Here is an 18047-nt window from a genome sequence, read left to right as displayed (position 1 = left end):
TCCGCCCCGCTCCGCCCGCGCGCTGCACGCGCGAGTGCGTGAGCCGCGCCGAGCCGAGCCCTCCTCCCTCGCTCTGCCCGCGCGTGCGCGAGAGCCGCGTGGTCGCCGCCCGTGCCGCGCCTGCGCCGTCTGCGCCGCCTGGCCCCGCTGCCCTGCCGCGCAGCCGCTCGACCCCGCGAGCCAGCGCGCGTGCCGCGCCTACGCCGTCCGCGCCGCCCGTTGTTTCCCGCGCGCGCGTGCCGTGGTGGCCGACCGCCTGGTCGCCGCCGCCGTCAGCCTCTGCCGCGCCTGTCGCTCGTGTCCCCGCTCCGCTCCACACCGCCCCGCCGTCATCGCCGTCGTCATCGCCCGGCCCCCGCCACTCCGCGCGCAAGCTGCCAAGGGACGGAGGCAGAGCTCCTCCTCCCTCTGCCGCGTCGCCCCCGCTCCCTCCTCCTTTTCCCGAAGAGGCAAGGGGACAAGCCCCCTTTTCTCTCCCTCTTTTCCCCTTTTTCCTCCCGCCGGCGTCATCCTCCTCCCTCCTCCCTGTCGCCGCTTTGGCCGCGACCGCCGAGCGCTAGCCCTCTCCTTTGACCGCCCTAAGTCGGTTCCCAAACCGATATTGCCATCCTATAAACCCGAGCTTCCCCCTTTCCTTTCCTCTCCCATTCGCCTCCATGCCATTGCCGCCGCCTCCCGTGCTCTGTTCGCCGTCGCCATTCGTTGTTGCGCGTGTCGGAGGAGCCGGCACGAGCAAGGACGCGGAAGGGAACTCCGGGCGCGCTCGTCTTCCTCCTCTTCCCCGGCCCGAGGCCGGAGAGATTACTCCCGCGCCGTCGGCCTCTCGTCACAGCGCCCCTCCTCATCTCGGTAGTGCCTCCCTCCGTTCTTCCTCCTCGCTCCATCTCCCCCCCTTAGTTTTCGGTAGTAGCTCGAGTAGCCTCCCCGTAACTAGCCAGCGCCGCCCCGACCGTTGCCGTCGCTCGCCGTGTGCTCGCCGCCGTCGCCGCCCGAGCTCCGTAGCACCCGCTCGTCGCCGGCCTCGCTCGGCGTAGCTCCGCCCAATCCGACGCTAGCATCGGATTCCCGTAGCCGTGTAGATGCTCTCGCCGCCGGGAATCGGCCCCTCGTGACCTCGTCGCCGTTTCCCCCTTCTCCCGCCGCTGGTTGCCGCCGCCGCAATTCGCCGCCGTCGGGCATCCTCCGGCGAATCCGAGCCGTTGGCTCGTCTCCCCTCGTCTCGTGCAACCACCCGGTGTGCTCGCTTTCGCCTGTATCGCCGTGGTTCGCTCCGCCGCTCGCCGCTGTCGTCCGCCGTCCGTTCCGGCCGGCGTCGTCGTCTACCTCCCGCCGGCCCGCGTGGCAGCCACGTAGGCGCCACGTCGGCGCCAGCTCGGCCGAGATCGGGTCGGGCTGACCCCGGTCAGCCCCTCCCGTGCGCGCGTTCCACCGCGAGCCGTGAGGCTGCGCGTGGGCCCGCCGCATCCGTTCCTCCGCGAACCGCGCGCGTGCACCGCGTCCCAGCCCCGCCCGCGCGCGCGTGCCGCGTGCTCGATCCGCACGGTGAACCGAATCACCGACAAGCGGGTCCCACCCGGGACCACGCGTGGTGAGCCCGGTCCACCGGCTCTCTCTCTCCTCCCTCCCGCGCGAGCGTGCGCCTTGGGCCGCCTTGAGCCGCCTTGGGCCGGCCGGCCCATTTAGCTCGTCGGACCGCCCCAATTCTCTCGGGCCGCACCCTAGCCGCCCGAGAAAAGTCTATATTCCCTCCCTCTTTTCTTTTCTTTTATTTTCTTTTTCAAAAAGGATTTAATTAAATCCTTTTCCTTTAGACCAAAAATCCAATAATCTTAGAAATTCAATATCTTCCCAACCGTAAATCCGTTTGACTCCGTTCAACTTCCAAAATTCCTCAAATCTCGAGATCTATCTAATGGCACGCTTAGAGGTCATTAATAGGGCTTTATTTTCGCCGTTTGTTGAGTTGTCCCGTTTCGTGTGTAGTTTCGGAGCCCGAAGACCCGCAGTGCGAGGATTTAGAGGATTAAGCTCCAGATCTCGAGCAAGGCAAGCCACCTTTGAACATCTTTAGCCTATATTTGAAACTTAATTATGTTGCTTGAAAAATATTATGCATTGATAGGATCGCACTTAATCTGTTTGTCCTGTCTGCAAGGCAGATTGGCGGACCTACCTAGCTTGTTGCATTTGATCCTTCCTCTGTTAATTGTCATACCATGTTCCCTTGTAACCACCCAGTTGCCCCTCGGAAATCGTGCACTCTGCACGAGTATCGACGATCGCCTTCAAACTTAAAATCTGAAAAAACATCTTGGGTAAAACTTGGGTTTTACAAAAGACTTGGAAAACCCGACACCTGGGTCGGTGCTTGCGAACTAAATGAATTTCCAAAACCGCGGACCGGGGAACGTACCGGGAGTACGGTTTCCCGCTCTTGCACTTAAGGACCGTTTCCTTGGAATTTCATCCAAACATAAGTCAAGTACGACCACATGGGTGGAATGGGACACCCCTGGCTGAGTAACTAGCTTATCAGGGGAGCCTTGATGCCGAGAGACATGTGGATTTGCCGGGGTGGTGTCGGGGAGGACCCCTGGGCTTCCTGGCACAGTATGGTCTGGGACCTAACCTGTTGTTGGTCTGGGACCCCTCTCGTCGGCATATGGTAAACCTGTGTCGGCTTTGGAAATGCCTTGTCATGAAAGCTTGGAGGTCTCCCGACGTGGCTGATCCCCACGGGCTGGGTGATCCGGGTTAGTAATGTCGTGTGGGTAAAGTGTACCCCCTCTGCAGAGGTTAACAAACTGTTCGAACAGCCGTGCCCACGGTCATGGGTGGATGTGAGGTGATTCCTAGCGTAGTTTTGTTTGACTACTGCTTGTGAAATTGCTGTTGTGGAAAGGGGTTCGATGTTTGAAAAATCAGCAGCTGATGGGATCAGCTAGGCCCGGGTGGCCGTTTGAAAAGTTGTTGGCCCGGGTGGCCGTTTGAAAAGCTATTGGCCGGGTGCCAACCTTGATTCAATTCTAAAGACTGATACATTGCACATACTCCGACCGGACGAGACGCACTGTCTCATCCGCGTCGTTTGAGAAGCACTCACTTAGTTGTTTTTAGAAAAGGGTCCAAATAAAAATCAATTGCAAAAACAACAGCCTTTCCTTGAAGCCTGCATTAAACACCTATTTCCCATGGCTTGCTGAGTACTCCCGTACTCACCCTTGCTCTATATAAATAATCCCCCCCCCCCAGTTGCTGAAGAAGATGAAGCGGAACCGGCTGATGAGGAGTTCTTCCAGGAGCAAGCCGGCTACGATGAGTTTTAGGGTTTCGGCCTAGTTCCCAAGTCGCGCCTGTGTTGTTTGGTCCAAGTCCTGGCTTCCGTTTCCCTTTTGTAATGCAGTTGTGAGCTCGGGATCTGTCCGCAGCCCAACATGACTGTACCTCTACTCTATAATAAAGAGACCTCTGTTGCTGTGATATTCTGTCTTCCTGTGATACCAGCACTGTTTCCTAGGACTGGTATCGAATAACAGGTTAATTTGGAGCGTCACGGGCTAGTTCCGGTCAGGACTAGTTCGGGGCGTGACAAGAGATGGTATCAGAGCATAGGCTTGGCCCTAGGGCGAAACCCGACGCTTAGGACGACCCTAAGGATACTAAGTTCAAAACTACTTACGAAAAGCTAAGGTTTCTTTTGTTTTCTTTATTTCCAATAGTTTGTTTCTAAAATTGTTACTGATCTTTTCCTCCCTCTTTCAAAATTGTAGATGGCAGTGAACGCCAGATTCAGTTCCCACGGTTTTGGTGAGGGTCACCACGTCGCTCAGCTTCGTGACCTCGCCCGTTTCCTTGGCTTCTCGTGTCCCGAGTACACGGGGTACTCCATGGACCGTGTTCCCCCTCACTGTGAGCTCTCTGTGTACCTTTACCCCCGTGGAGGTATACACGGAGCTGGCCTTCGCCCACACCACTTCACTGTGGCCAGGCCCACTCTCCAGATCGCGTACCAGGACCTCTCCTGGACTGCGCTTCGTCGCCTGGCCCACGACTACAGCCACCGTCTCGGGGGCTCCGCCTTTCGGCAGCTTCCACGCCTTCCTTCTGGCCACGCAGACGCCAGGTACCCTTGTCCGTACAGCGAGTCTCAGCCAGTGCTGACTCGCATGGTTGAGCTTTCGGAGGCTCAGGCCACTCAGCACGACCTACTCCTTGAGGCTTACCGCTCCCTTGCCCGCCGCTACGCCGCCTTGGAGGCCCGTCTGGCCGAGGAGGGTGTCACCTCAGTTGACACTATCTCTTGGGACTTAGGCCGTCTCTGTCACGCCAGCCACCTGTCCTCCCACAGCTCCCGTGGCTCTGCCCGCACTCCCAGTGGCCCGCGCTCCCCCAGCTCGCGTGCGCCGTACTCGCCAGTGTACTCCCCCTACCCACACCCAGTTAGCCCTTCCTACACCCCCGGACACACCCCAGTTGCTTCCTCCCGCTGTGGCCTATGCTTTATCCGCACTGCGCGGAAGCGTGTTGTTGGTTCTTCCACCGTGTTCCGTTTCCACTACCCAGCTCCCCCACCGCCAGCGGCCCGTGCTGCTGCCGGCCCTCGACAGGTTCCGCCGGTCCCTTCGCGTCAGCCGATCGACGTTTCTTCGACTGAGGAGCCGACTACAGGAGGCAGCCAGGCCGACGAGGAGTAGAGGAGGCAGTCTTCAGCAGCCGTCCGTGTGTTAGGCCCTTTTGTTCCGCCGCCAACTCTTTTGGAGTCGTGGCGAGGTAGTGCGTGCGTGTGTTGTTGTGGGTGTTGTTTGGTAGTCTGGTTCTCCTAGGTGGTGTGCGCACAGTCAAGCTCGGCGTAGCTCTGTGACTTGTCCACACCCGTTGTATCAGGTGTTTTTATGATTTGAAAAATCCAGTTTATGCCAAGTGTGTGCTATCTGAGTTGCTATTTACTTTGCTCCTTGCCCTCCTAAGTGCTTATCTGACTCTTACCCCGCCCTCTTCTGGGAGTTTAGATGGCTAGCCGTCCCCGCCGTGCAGCTCGTGCACCAGCCTGCTTCGGTTTTGAAGAAGGTAGAGTTGAGCCAGAAGAAAATCATGAGTCAGCTAATGAGCAGTCTCACCATAGCAACCGTTCGCACCGTACTGCTTCCCGCAACGCAGAAGTTGAGCAACCCCGCCGCAGCAACCGCTCGCATCGCACAGCTTCCCGTGATGCAGAGATGGAACAGTCTCACCGCTCTCACCGCCCTGCCAGTCACAATTCTGGAGAAGAACGCCTCCCTTCCCCACCTCATGTGGAAAACAACATGCAGCACCTGATGGCAGTTCAGACACAAATCTTGCAAGGATTAGCCGCAGCCGTAGCCGGTTTTCAGCATAATGCGCATGGAAATGGCCACCCTCACATGAGCAACAATAGATCCAAGCTGACAGATTTTCTGATGTCTCGTCCGCCAGAGTTCTCTCAGACCGTCGAGACTGTCGAGGCTGACGATTGGCTGAAAGATGTTGATAGAAAACTCAACTTAGTGCAGTGTACTCCGGTTGAGAAGACGCTCTACGCCTCTCAACAGCTAAGAGGACTTGCTGCAGATTGGTGGGAGAATTACTGCAATGCACACCCTGAACCCACTAACATTGCTTGGGATGAGTTTGCTACGGCTTTCCGTGCAGCTCATGTGCCTGAAAGCACTATTGACATGAAGAAAGATGAATTCAACAGACTTAAGCAAGGCAACAGCAGTGTCAATGAGTACCTAAGTATGTTCAACAAGTTGGCTCGGTACGCTCCTGAGGAAGTTGTCACGACCGGAATTAACCCAATGGGCGTTCCTTACATGCGTGTATTATTCCTTGTCCCAGGAGGCAAGGTACACCAAAAGTTGATACATTTCAGAGTTTATCAAGCGGAAGCGTAAATAGTTAATTTATTACATGGGCAGCGAAGGCTCAGCACACACAAAGACAAACGGGAAACAACGGAAGACTAGGGCGACGACCACAGGCGCTTGACAGCAGGCACGAGCTAGACACCAAAGCCTTTATCTTCCAGGGGCTCCTCTTCTGGGTTTGGGAAAAATTGAGCAAGATTGAGTACAACCACCATACTCAACAAGACACACCCACAAGTGCAGGATAAATGCAAGGGAGTACAAGGGGGTTAAGATATAAAGGGTTAGGGTTTGCAGTAAACAGCATTAAAAGACACTTAGTTGCTCAAAGCTATTTTGTAAACGCGATCCCAGAGCTATACAATATTATTAAACAAGGTCGTGAACCCACACGAACCTGCCTTAACCCAAGGCCTACGATGATTCAGACCGAACCGGCAACCCGACCCTGGGTCCCAGCTCGTCCCAAGCCAACCCAGGCCAACCATTCCACATTTTAGTTGTTAAGCAGGTTTTAAGAATTTAAAACACTAACTTGGGTACATTGCTCGGCATGCCCATAACCGAGGGCGCGGCTATTCGAATAGATTATACTCTGATCAGAGGTGTACATCTTTACCCACAAGACGCATCTTCCTCACGTGTAACCACGTGCCACATACCACCACGGTATACGGACGGAAGACGTGATAAAGTTTCCAACCCATCCTAGCCATAGACAAGAGTACCGACCCAACCCCACCTACGGCCGGGACCCCCGGGACAGGTAGGCAGGACTGAGCCCCTAGCAGCAGGACACCGGCCCTGTGCCATGACATCTCGACTACCGGGCCGCAGCTCGTGTAGACTTCATTTGTCCTAGAGATGTCCATCGACCCCCGACTTCGTCCATCTCCATCCGAGGGCTCGGCTATTCGAATAGATTTACTCTGATCAGAGGTGTACATCTTTACCCACAAGACACATCTTCCTCACGTGTGACCACGTGCCACATACCACCACGGTATACGGACGAAAGACGTGACATAGTTTCCAACCCATCCTAGCCATAGACAAGAGTACCGACCCAATCCCACCTACGGCCGGGATACCCGGGACAGGTAGGCAGAACTGAGCCCCTAGCAGCAGGGCACCAACCCTCTGCCATATGACATCTCGACTACCGGGCCGCAGCTCGTGTAGCCTTCATTTGCCCTGGAGAATGTCCATCGACACCCGACTTCATCCATCTCCAATCCGTGTACTTTTGTTTATAACCAGACTGAGCCACAAACTAAGCCTTACCCACTAGACATGTGGAAGTACGGTAGTGCTTTGCAACAGAGGCCCGCAGACCGGTCCTTATATGGCCGAGGTGCTACTATCAAAACCATGCACCCTGAGCCCAGCCTAAAACCATTTTGAGGGTTTTGAATAGAGGGGGAGGTGTGAAACCAATTCCACAATAATCAAACCATTCCATAGTGTCCAGGTGATATGAATATCCCAAAGTCTAGAGTTGTAAAACCACCTAATGTTGCCTAATTAACCAGCGAAGCATCTACCTAAAATCATACTAGTGGTACCATGAGTAGAGTGTCCACTAGTTGGGGTTTTGTTTATTCTAGGGTGAACAAGGAAATAATAACAATAACAATAATAAGGTCATAACAAAGGTAAATAGGCATGGCTAGATAAAACAGTGATAACGCGGGAATTTAAATAAAGCGATAATGCAATAATTTAAATCAAAATAATTTTATAAACTGGGATTCAATATGTTCAAGGATGATGTGACTTGCCTTGCTCGCTTTCCCAAACGTCGGCTTCAACTTCCACGAAGAGCGGATCTTCCGAAGCTGCAGCGTCTACACGACCAACGGAAAAGAAAAGGCTTTTACTCTAATAAACTCCATATAACAAGCTGTAACAAAGCACAAAAATGGGTTCTTGACTTATTAAGGAAAAATTAGAGACTTGAACGGTCCAATTCCGAGTTCAAATGGCCAAGTTATGGCCATTTGAAGTTTATATGCTCTTTAAATGAATATTTGCGAATTTCTTCACTTAAATTTTAATTAAAAAAAAGGTTTATTGCGTCAGCCGAGGGGAAGGGCGCGCGGACCGGGTCCACGGGAGTGGGGCCCACGCGGCAGCCTCACGGTCCACGATAGACCGGGCGCACCCGGGCTCACACCGGCCGGCGCCGTGGGTCCCACGCGTCAGCCGCACCCGAGGACGCGGGCGGCTGACGGCCGGGCCCCACACGGCAGGCGCACGGTGCGCCCGAAGGCAGCCACGCCGGCACAGCCGGCGGGAGGCGGCGCGCTGTGGACCCCTGTTTTTATAACAGGAATCAATCGTGTAAACAGTACCATTTCCCTGGATCAAGTAGTTTGGTACACACGAATTCATAGCTGGAATATCAAGTGCACATACACGAGTGTCTAATACGAATTATTACATCATAGGCCCGCAGGCATAGTCTTAAATCATCGGACCGAGAGGTCCGGAATACATCCAAAAGCAGAAATAGATAAGGCAGCGGAATTCAGGCAGCGGCATGCCATTGCCACAGGCAACGACCGTACTAAGACCTACTGGACGCCATCGTCTTCATCTCCCTCCTGATAGTAGGCATAGGGATCCTCCGAGGCTTCATCTCCCGCTTCTGATAAATTTTATATTTGCAAGGATGAGTACCAACCGTACTCAGCAAGCCACCACAGCAACAATGCATATGAAAGGGGGAGTTCAAAGGATGGCCATAGTTCTTTTGCGCAAAGCAAGTTTTGTAATTCTTTTCACAAGCCTAAGACCTAGCATTGACTGATCAAATTTTAGTACCAGAGTTTGTATTTAAACAACGACGGTTCTGTCCACCATCCATTGTGATCCCAAGGATAGCTTCCCGCCATTGATTCGTCATGGTTTTCTGAGGACGTCCACCTTCCCGCCTCTCAGGAAGTGGCTCCAACAGCATAAAATTCATCATGCAATATCCCCTCCCACACAAGTTAAGAATTTAGAGTCTAGCCAAGTGTAATACATGTCCCGGTGCTCAATAACCGCGAGCACGGCTATTCGAATAGATTTGGTTTACTCACACTGCAGTGGATGTACACTTTACCCGCACTCCGCGACTGCCCAACACATGAGCCTCGTCCCAACATATGAGACGCGTCACGGCAAAGCTTTTCGATAACCTCGCATTGGCAGTACCCGCTCCATGAACTTAAATCCTCATGCACTCTAGGCGTCCATGTTTCTAGCAGTGAGAGGAGTTCTGGCGCTCCCGGGAAAGAGAAGTCTCACACGCATATTAAATTATGGTTCAAGTTAAGTTCTCTCTCTAACACACTCATGGCAGTCCTACCAATGGCGACACCGATGTAGGGTACGCCTCTCGGCCCTACCTCAACGGCTGTCCCATTGTAGCGCACCTGCCTCACTCAGGGGTGAACCATCTATGCAGGGATACTGCCTCCGCTCGGCTATCTAATCCGCTAGGTCTATACCCATTCGAGAAGTACGGTTGTACGGGGGTCGTTTCATGCTTAACTTCATGGCTCGGTCCTTAATTGACCGGGGACGGTACTAGCCTTTTCCAGATACCACCCAAATCCTCCGTCCGCCCCAGTCGAAAACAGTTGTTTAATTTTATTTCTCCTTTCACAAATCATGTCATCAACATCATGGCAATGTGGCGCTCATGTCTCCACATGCCGCATCTCAATTACCTTCCCAAAGGTAATTGCCCAAGCATATAGCATTTGATAAATATGAGTATGCATGATTCTAGAATAGCATTTCTAAGCAATTGTCATAATTGACTAGGGACTCATACGTAATCATGGGTACAAGGATTTTAAGGGTAAACAATAATCAAGGCATGGCATAATCACAAGTAGGATGTTCATCATTGCATGCAATTTTATTTGTAAACAAAACAATTTCGCAATTAGGATCAACATGTTCAAGGAATAGTGATGACTTGCCTTGCTCAAAGTCTTGCGGGTCTTGGCCTTCGCTTGGATCCGCAACTCCCTCGGGCTCTATAGTTACGTGCAAAAATTGATTTGAATTCGGTTAGAATTCAAATAAAAATCCAAATAAATCCAAATAAAGTCGATTCCTTTTTATTAACTTTACTATCTGCAAACTACGGCAAACCCAATTTCGATTTAAACTACTTTGCGGGTATAATTATTTCGTTGTCAATAATTTACTCTCCCCGAGCATTGTATATAATAGGTTAGAAATTTCTATTACGAGCTAAATATTGGACGAAATCCTAGAAATATTATACAATTTAATTTAGTCTATGACTAAACGATTAAATATAATATACGTCTAAAATTCCTAGCGATTAAATCCGAATTTCTACCGTGAATCGATTACTTATAGGGATTACCCAAAAATAATCTATAATAATCTGTAAGAATTCATCTATTTGTTTAGTTATTAATTACATCTAAATTACTACCGCGAATTGATTTCTTATAGAAATTACCAAGAATAATCCATAATTTATATTAAATTTTGCAATTCTACGACTATAATTAATCTATAATTAAATTCTAATTATTTTAAATTTTCTAAACTTCCCCAAACTCCCTCTAATTTCCTATTTATTTCCTTTTCCTTTTTCTCCCTTTCCTTTTTCTTTTCTTTTCTCTTCTCCCTTTTCTTTTTCTCTTTTTCTCTCTTTTCCTTTTCTTTTCTTTCTCTCCTCTCTTTCTTTTTCCCTTTCTTCTCTCCCTCCCGGCTCCTTTCTCTCTTCCTCGGCTTCTCCCTCGCTCGGTTTCTTTTCTTCTTCCTCTCCTTCTCTCGGCTCTCTCTCTCTCTCGGCTCTCCCTCCTACCCGAGCGGTGGCGGCGGTGGACGCGAGGGGGAAGGAGGGCGGCTCACCGACGGCAGCAGCGGCGACGACGACGGCGGCACAGAAGCGGCGGCACGGTGGCACAGGAGCGACGGCACGGCGGCGCGGGAACGGCAGCGCGGCGGCACGGGAACGGCGGCGCAGCGGCACGGGAACGACGGCGCAGTGGAGAGGGGAGAGGGGAGAGGAAGGGGGGGATGGAGTGGAGAGAATGGGGGAGGGGGATATTTATAGGGAAGAGGGGGAGAAGGAGAGGGGAGGGGCGGCGGCGCGCGGGGCTCGGCGCGGCTAGGTGTGACGGCGACGGCGACGCGACGACAACGCGGCGCGGCAGCGGCGCGGGATGCGAGGCGGCGAGCGGGGCGCGAGGCGACGGGACGGGGCGGCAGCGGCGACATGACGGGCGCGCGGCGCGGCGACGGGACGGTCGGTGACGGGCGCGAGGGCGCGCGGAGCGGCGGGACAGCGGCGCGACGGGACGGGCGCGCGGCGCGGCGACGGGACGGTTGCACGGCGGCAGGCGGGCGTGCGGCGCGGCGACAGCGTGGCAGCGGCGGCGCGGGGCGCAAGGCGGCGGCATGTCGCGACCGGGAAAATTGCCTTTTCCCGAACGCTAGTGTATTAATCCCCGTCCCAGGAAAAGCCGGGGTACACCACACAAACATGATATAAAAGACACATCTTTATTATATCGATAATAATTACATTATTACAAAGGCGCTTCAGGCCTGACAATCAAAAATAAACAGCAGCGGACTAGCGGGCCTACGGCTCCATCTTCACAGGCGCTCAACTGGGGTATAAGCCAAGACTCCACCTAAGACTTCTTCTCCAAAGCTTCTCTTACTGAAGGGGGAAAAGATTGAGCAAGAATGAGTACAACCACAGTACTCAGCAAGCCACACCGACAGATGCATGATTAATGCAAGGGGGTACAAGGGGTAATAATATAGGGGTTAAGTTTTGCTGAAAAGCAGCATTTAAAAGTCACTTAGTTGCCCAAAGCCATTTTATAAAGACGATCCTAGAGCTACACAGTATTATTAAACAAGGCCGTAAACCCTCACGAACCTGCCTTAACCCAAGGCCTACGATGATTCAGACCGAACTGGCAACCCGACCCTGGGTCCCACCTCGTCCCAAGCCAACCCAGGCCAACCATTCCACATTTTAGTTGTTGAGCAAATTTTAAGAATTGAAACACTGACTTGGGTACATTGCTAGGCTTGCCCATATCCGAGGGCTCGGCTATTCGAATAGATTTACTCTGATCAGAGGTGTACATCTTTACCCACAAGACACATCTTCCTCACGTGTGACCACGTGCCACATACCACCACGGTATACGGACGAAAGACGTGACATAGTTTCCAACCCATCCTAGCCATAGACAAGAGTACCGACCCAATCCCACCTACGGCCGGGATACCCGGGACAGGCAGGCAGAACTGAGCCCCTAGCAGCAGGGCACCAACCCTCTGCCATATGACATCTCGACTACCGGGCCGCAGCTCGTGTAGCCTTCATTTGCCCTGGAGAATGTCCATCGACACCCGACTTCATCCATCTCCAATCCGTGTACTTTTGTTTATGACTAGACTGAGCCACAAACTAAGCCTTACCCATTAGACATGTGGAAGTACGGTAGTGCTTTGCAACAGAGGCCCAAGCTTAATCCTTATAGTACCCGAGGTACGACTAACAAAACCCAACCACGCACCTCGAGCCCAGCCTAAACCATTTTGGGGGTTTTGAAAAGAGGGGGAGGTGTGTGTCCAATTCCAACATAAGCCAACCATTCCATAGTGTCCAAATGATATGAGAATTCCCAAAGTCTAAAGTTATAAAACCACCTAATGTTGTCCTATTAATCAGCGAAGCATCTACCTAAATTCATACTAGTGGAACCATAAATAGAGTGTCCACTAGTTGGGGTTTTGTTTATTCTAGGGTGAACAAGGTAATAATAACAATAACAATAATAGTATGGTCATAACAAAGGTAAATAGGCATGGCTAAATAAAACAGTGATAACGCGGGAATTTAAATAAAGCGATAATGCATTAATTTAAATTAAAAATAATTTTGTAAACTGGGATTCAATATGCTCAAGGATGATGTGACTTGCCTTGCTCGCTTTCCCAACCGACGGCTTCGACTTCCACGAAGAGCGGATCTTCCGAAGCTGCAGCGTCTACACGACCAACGGAAAAGAAAAAGGCTTTTACTCTAATAAACTCCATACAACAACAGAAACAAAGCACAAAAATGGGTTCTTTACTTCTTAAGGAAAAATTAGAGACTTGAACGGTCCAATTCCGAGTTCAAATGGCCAAGTTATGGCCATTTGAAGTTTATATGCTCTTTAAATGGATATTTGCGAATTTCTTCATTTAAATTTTAATTAAAAACTCATTTATTGCGTCAGCCGAGAGAGAGGGCGCGCGGACCGGGTCCACGGGAGTGGGGCCCACGCGTCAGCCTCTCGGTCCACGGTGGACCGGGAGCACGCGGCTGGCGGCGGTCGGCGCCGTGGGTCCCACGCGTCAGCCGCACCCGTGGGCGCGGGCGGCTGACGGCCGGGCCCACTTGGCAGCCGCGAGGGCGCGCCCGAAGGCGGCCTCGCCGGCACGGCCGACGGGAGGCGGCACGACCGCGCCCCGATGGTCACCGCCGGCGACCACCGGCGCGGCGGAGCGGCGCCCGAGAGAGCGGAGAGGAGAGGGAAGCGAAAGGGCGGTCTTCGGCTCACCCCGAGTCGACGGCGACGACGGGAACGGCGGCCGAAGCGGAGGAAGGCGGCGGCGCGGTTCGGGACGGCGAGGGCGACGGTGCTCCGGCAGTCGGCGAGCGAAGCGGAGGGGTGGCCGAGGTCGACGGGGACGAGGCGAAGCCGATGGAGGTGACGCCGAGTGGGGAGGAGGTCCGGAGCGACGACGGCGGCGAACCGGAGCTCGGCGGCGACGGCGGAGAGAAGGTGCGACGGTGCGGGCTCGATTCCGACGGGGAGGAGAGGCGGCGAGTGGCGGAAACGGAGGAGAAGAGCACGGGGGACGATTATATAGCACCGGGAGGAGGAGAGCGCGGCCGGAGAGGGAGGAAACGGGCGCGGAGATCTCGGCCGCCCTTGAAGACGCCGGCGAAACTTGCGGGATTAACTCCGAACGAATCCGAGGGAGAGAGAGAGGGAAAAGCGGGGGAATCGGGAGAGGGAATCGCGGGGAATGATTCCCCCCTCATTATGGCGCGCGGGGACGGCGGGATGCGGCGGATTCGGCGGCGGCGGCGGCGCTAGGGCACGGGCGAGCGGCGGGAGCGGCGGGAGGAAGGCGATGACAGGTGGGCCCCACCCGTCAGCGAGGGCGGCGGGCGGGCCCGCCTGTCAGCGGCGCGCGCGCGGGGGAGGCCGATGGGCCGCGGGGGGGGAGAGGAGAGAGAGAGAGGGGGAGTTGGGCCGAGCCGGCCCAAGAGAGGAAGGGGGGGAAAAGAAGACTTTTAGGGATTTTTCTTTTTATAAAACCTTTTCAACTTTGTTTATTTCTTAATAATTATTATTTGTGCTCTGAAAATTCCACTAAAATTTGAGGGCTCCTTTTAGACCAAGGAGAATTTAACAAAAATTCTCCGGGCCACATTTGAATTTTTCTTGTACGTATTTTAGGGTTTGCCAATTTCTTTTCGAATTTTAATTAATTCTATTATTCCTTTTAGAAGATGATTTTTATTTCGGGATGAATTTATCAGGACGTGACAAATCCACCCCCCTTACAAGAATCTCGTCCCCGAGATTCGAGGAGGCTAGCAAGAAGATAGGTTGGGCGGTCTTCTCTTCTTGTCTGACTTCTTCCGTTGCGTCTTGACAAACTTCCAGCAAAACTTTACCACTCGGAACTGCTTGGCTTGACCTCCTGTTGCGGATGGAATCTTCTCTTCACCTAACTTGGACCAGGGTGCACCTTTTGGCTGACTCAGACTAGGTTGCGGTAGTTCAGTGATGCTTCCGTTCCAGAACTTCTCATGATTCATATCTTCGGAGTCAACCTCAGACAAGTTACCACTTCACGTCATGCGTCAACACTAGCTTGTCATTACTAGGATACTATGTTTGTCATCATAAGAATATCATGCTTGTCATTCACTTCTAACTTGCCATCAACTGTCTCATATTAGCTTTCCTGGTCTCCGGTGCTAGGTACTTCAGCTATTCGATGCAAGGGTCGACCACTCTAACTATAAGTTATGCTTCCCAAGAGAACCAATTTATCCCACTTGACATACTTTGACGTCTTCTCCAATGGCTTTATTGCTGGATTTGTTATTGTCTAATCATTACCCTGTCAAATCTGAGGCTTCGTTGTTAGATGTGCTTTTAATCTGACCTCTGTAGATTATCTTCGAACATATCACTTGATTCATAACTGGGAATAGCCCTCACGAACAAGCAACTCGGATTCACTTTCTTTACATTCAGTTTACTTCCCCTTATTATCTTCAGGTTGTCCTCAGTTAGCATTCAACGTATTCCTTTACACCTTTAACCTTGATGTGTTCTTTCCCATTGGATCATCTTCCCAAGTCATGGCATTGCCTGGTAACCGGTGCTTGCACTTTTCACTCCGTGTAGCATCTGATACCGAGTTGAAGATTTCACTCTTTGCCTTCATAAAAACACTTTTACCTAGGTCATCTTGCTTACTTAATGACAAGGTGACTGTTGCGGGGCAATTACAATTAGGGGTCTCCCTTGAGCGATGCAGAACATGTTTCTGTTTATCAATCACCTTTCGGCCTACTTCTTTCATGCTAGAGAACATCTTTGCCAATCTCTTTTATCAATCATCTTTCGGCCTATCTCTAACAGGTGGTATTCTTTAATGTGGATTGCGGACGCTTCTGGGGACGATGAGGTCCTTTGGCTTGCTGCCTTTCGGTGAAACCTTGATGTGGTTCGTCAAAAAGCTGTACTGACTACCTTCAGGGAAATACATTGCCTGCTATTTGTATCTATACCACTAGGGTTTAATTGCCGATGATCATCCTTAGTGCTTCCTCGAGATGGGGAGCATCCAAATTGTTCTTCTGCCATATCACCTTTGACCCTCTTCTGATACTTGATAGACTAATTACCAACCATCGACTACTATGTTCTCAAACATTGATGTCTCCTGGATCTTCTTAACTGTTTGCAGGTATATCCGAACTTATCAATGTAGAGGCATGGCAGGTACCCTTATGGGTTTCATCCAACAATCCTTATCTTGATCTGTAAAAGGCGTATCCAAACTCCTATCCTCAACTACTGTCTCGTTGGCTTTTTAACCCAACACAGTTTAATTGTTTTTCTTTTCCATCCACAGGTTGGTTATTAACTCGAGGTTAGAATATAGTTCCTCTGACACGAGACCCTAGGTCTCCTTTGTCAGTAAACAATTATACACATGATCACATATCCGCATCTTTCAAAAGAATCCTCTTAGAACTTGTCTGTATTACACATTTCTCCCTTATCACACGAATACAAGGCACTGCCTTAAACAAAAAGGGAAGGTGCTTATCATCGGTACATTGTATCCTCAACATGAATCATCTCTAAACATAGCAAGCTCACTGTTTACAGACATGATTATATTTATGAATTACATGATTGCTGCAAACTTTCGACTGCACAATGATAGGTAGCGAACTGAAAACCACAAGCGTGGCTGCTCATTTTGATTTTGGAGAGATAAAGCGGGCATTGTTCTAGTGACTGCATCCTTGATTGGTTCTGTGATGATGTGATAGGACTGCATAATGCTATCATTCACAGGAGAAGCTTCCTTTTGATTGCTGTTTGAAGCGGATGACGGTCTTCTGCTTGGTATCGCCCTCCGGAGGTTGATGGCCCTTGGCTCGGCCTGGAGTAGATCGGGGAGAGACACAATTTCTTCCATCGACGACAATTCTTTGCTGAGGCTGTCGGTGCAGAGAATGGTTGCTATGATTTATTGCCGAGTCAGGTGCAGCAGGAGGAGCATTGGTGCATTGTTTCTGCTATGGGTTCTGATTAACACGAGGCCTTACGGGTACGGCGTTTGCTCCAGTGACCACAATACAATTGGAATGTCTGCTTCGTGTAAATTGGCGGTAATGTGGAGGTCGATTTTGCCTTGGTTGCAGGCAGTCCCTCGAGTAATGCCCTGGTTCTTTGCAATTGTAGCAAATCAACGTCTTCTTTGCTGAGCTATCCGTCTGAGGACGATCGTTCTGACTTGGAGTTGGAATTGGTGGTTGGAAATCCTTGCTAACATTGGCATCAGTGGTACCATAGTTGCTATCACCATTGGAGTCTTTCTCAGTGTCAAAATTGCTAAGGTTGTCATTCTGGGTTCCAACATTGATACTATCGTTGACATCTTGGTGAATGCTACTGACATTGCACGCTTTATTCGAGTGGTCACTAATGGGGCAAGAACCATGGTTGTTGGTGGTATCATCATCATTAGTATTGCTAGTGTTGTTGTCTGCATTGCGTCCGTCTTCTTGGGGCAGGAACTCTTGATGCACAACAGAAGATCCGGTGATCTGAAGTGGCTCAGTGCGCTGTCTTTGGTTACCACATGGAATTACTGGGATGTTGACAATCCTTCTCTTGCAGTTCGTCATCCGATTATGCTCACTTTCGAGTTGCATGGCTTTGTCCACAAGTTTCTCAAAATCTTCATAATCCTCTAGGAGTAGTTGCACTGCAAGCTCATCTTTTAACCCCTGGAGAAACTTCTCTTGTTTGTCTTCATCCGTTTCCACATCTTCTGGTGCATAGCGAGCCAAACGATAGAACTCGTGCAGGTACTCTGTGACGGTCAAATCTCCTTGCTTCAGGTAGCGAAATTCTCGTTTTCTTAGTGTGATCATTCCTGCGGGAACATGTGATCTCCTGAATACAGAGGAAAACTCGTTCCAGGTGATGGTATGTCCTTCTGGCCGTGATGCCTCGTAGCTATCCCACCACTCTGAAGCCGGTCCAACCAGCTGATGAGTTGCGAAGCCAACCCGCTCCTGGTCGGTGCACTGAATCAACCCTAGCTTCTTCTCGATTGTGCGCAACCAATCACTGGCTTCCATAGGATCGACGGCAATGGCAAAGATTGGAGGCTCAGTTTTGAGAAATTCTGATAACTTGCACTGTTGCTGGACTGTAGGCACTTGAACGTTGGTTGCCCCTGCTGGGCTGCTCCAATTCTGTAATAGTTGAAAGGCTGTTGCCAACATGTTGGTTTGGTTAACCACAACTTGGATTAGCTCTGGTGAGGTTTCGT

The sequence above is a fragment of the Oryza sativa genome, chromosome 7 (genome assembly GCF_034140825.1).
Source record: "Oryza sativa Japonica Group chromosome 7, ASM3414082v1".
In the NCBI taxonomy this organism is placed as follows: Eukaryota; Viridiplantae; Streptophyta; class Magnoliopsida; order Poales; family Poaceae; genus Oryza; species Oryza sativa.
This window is presented reverse-complemented; position numbering follows the sequence as displayed.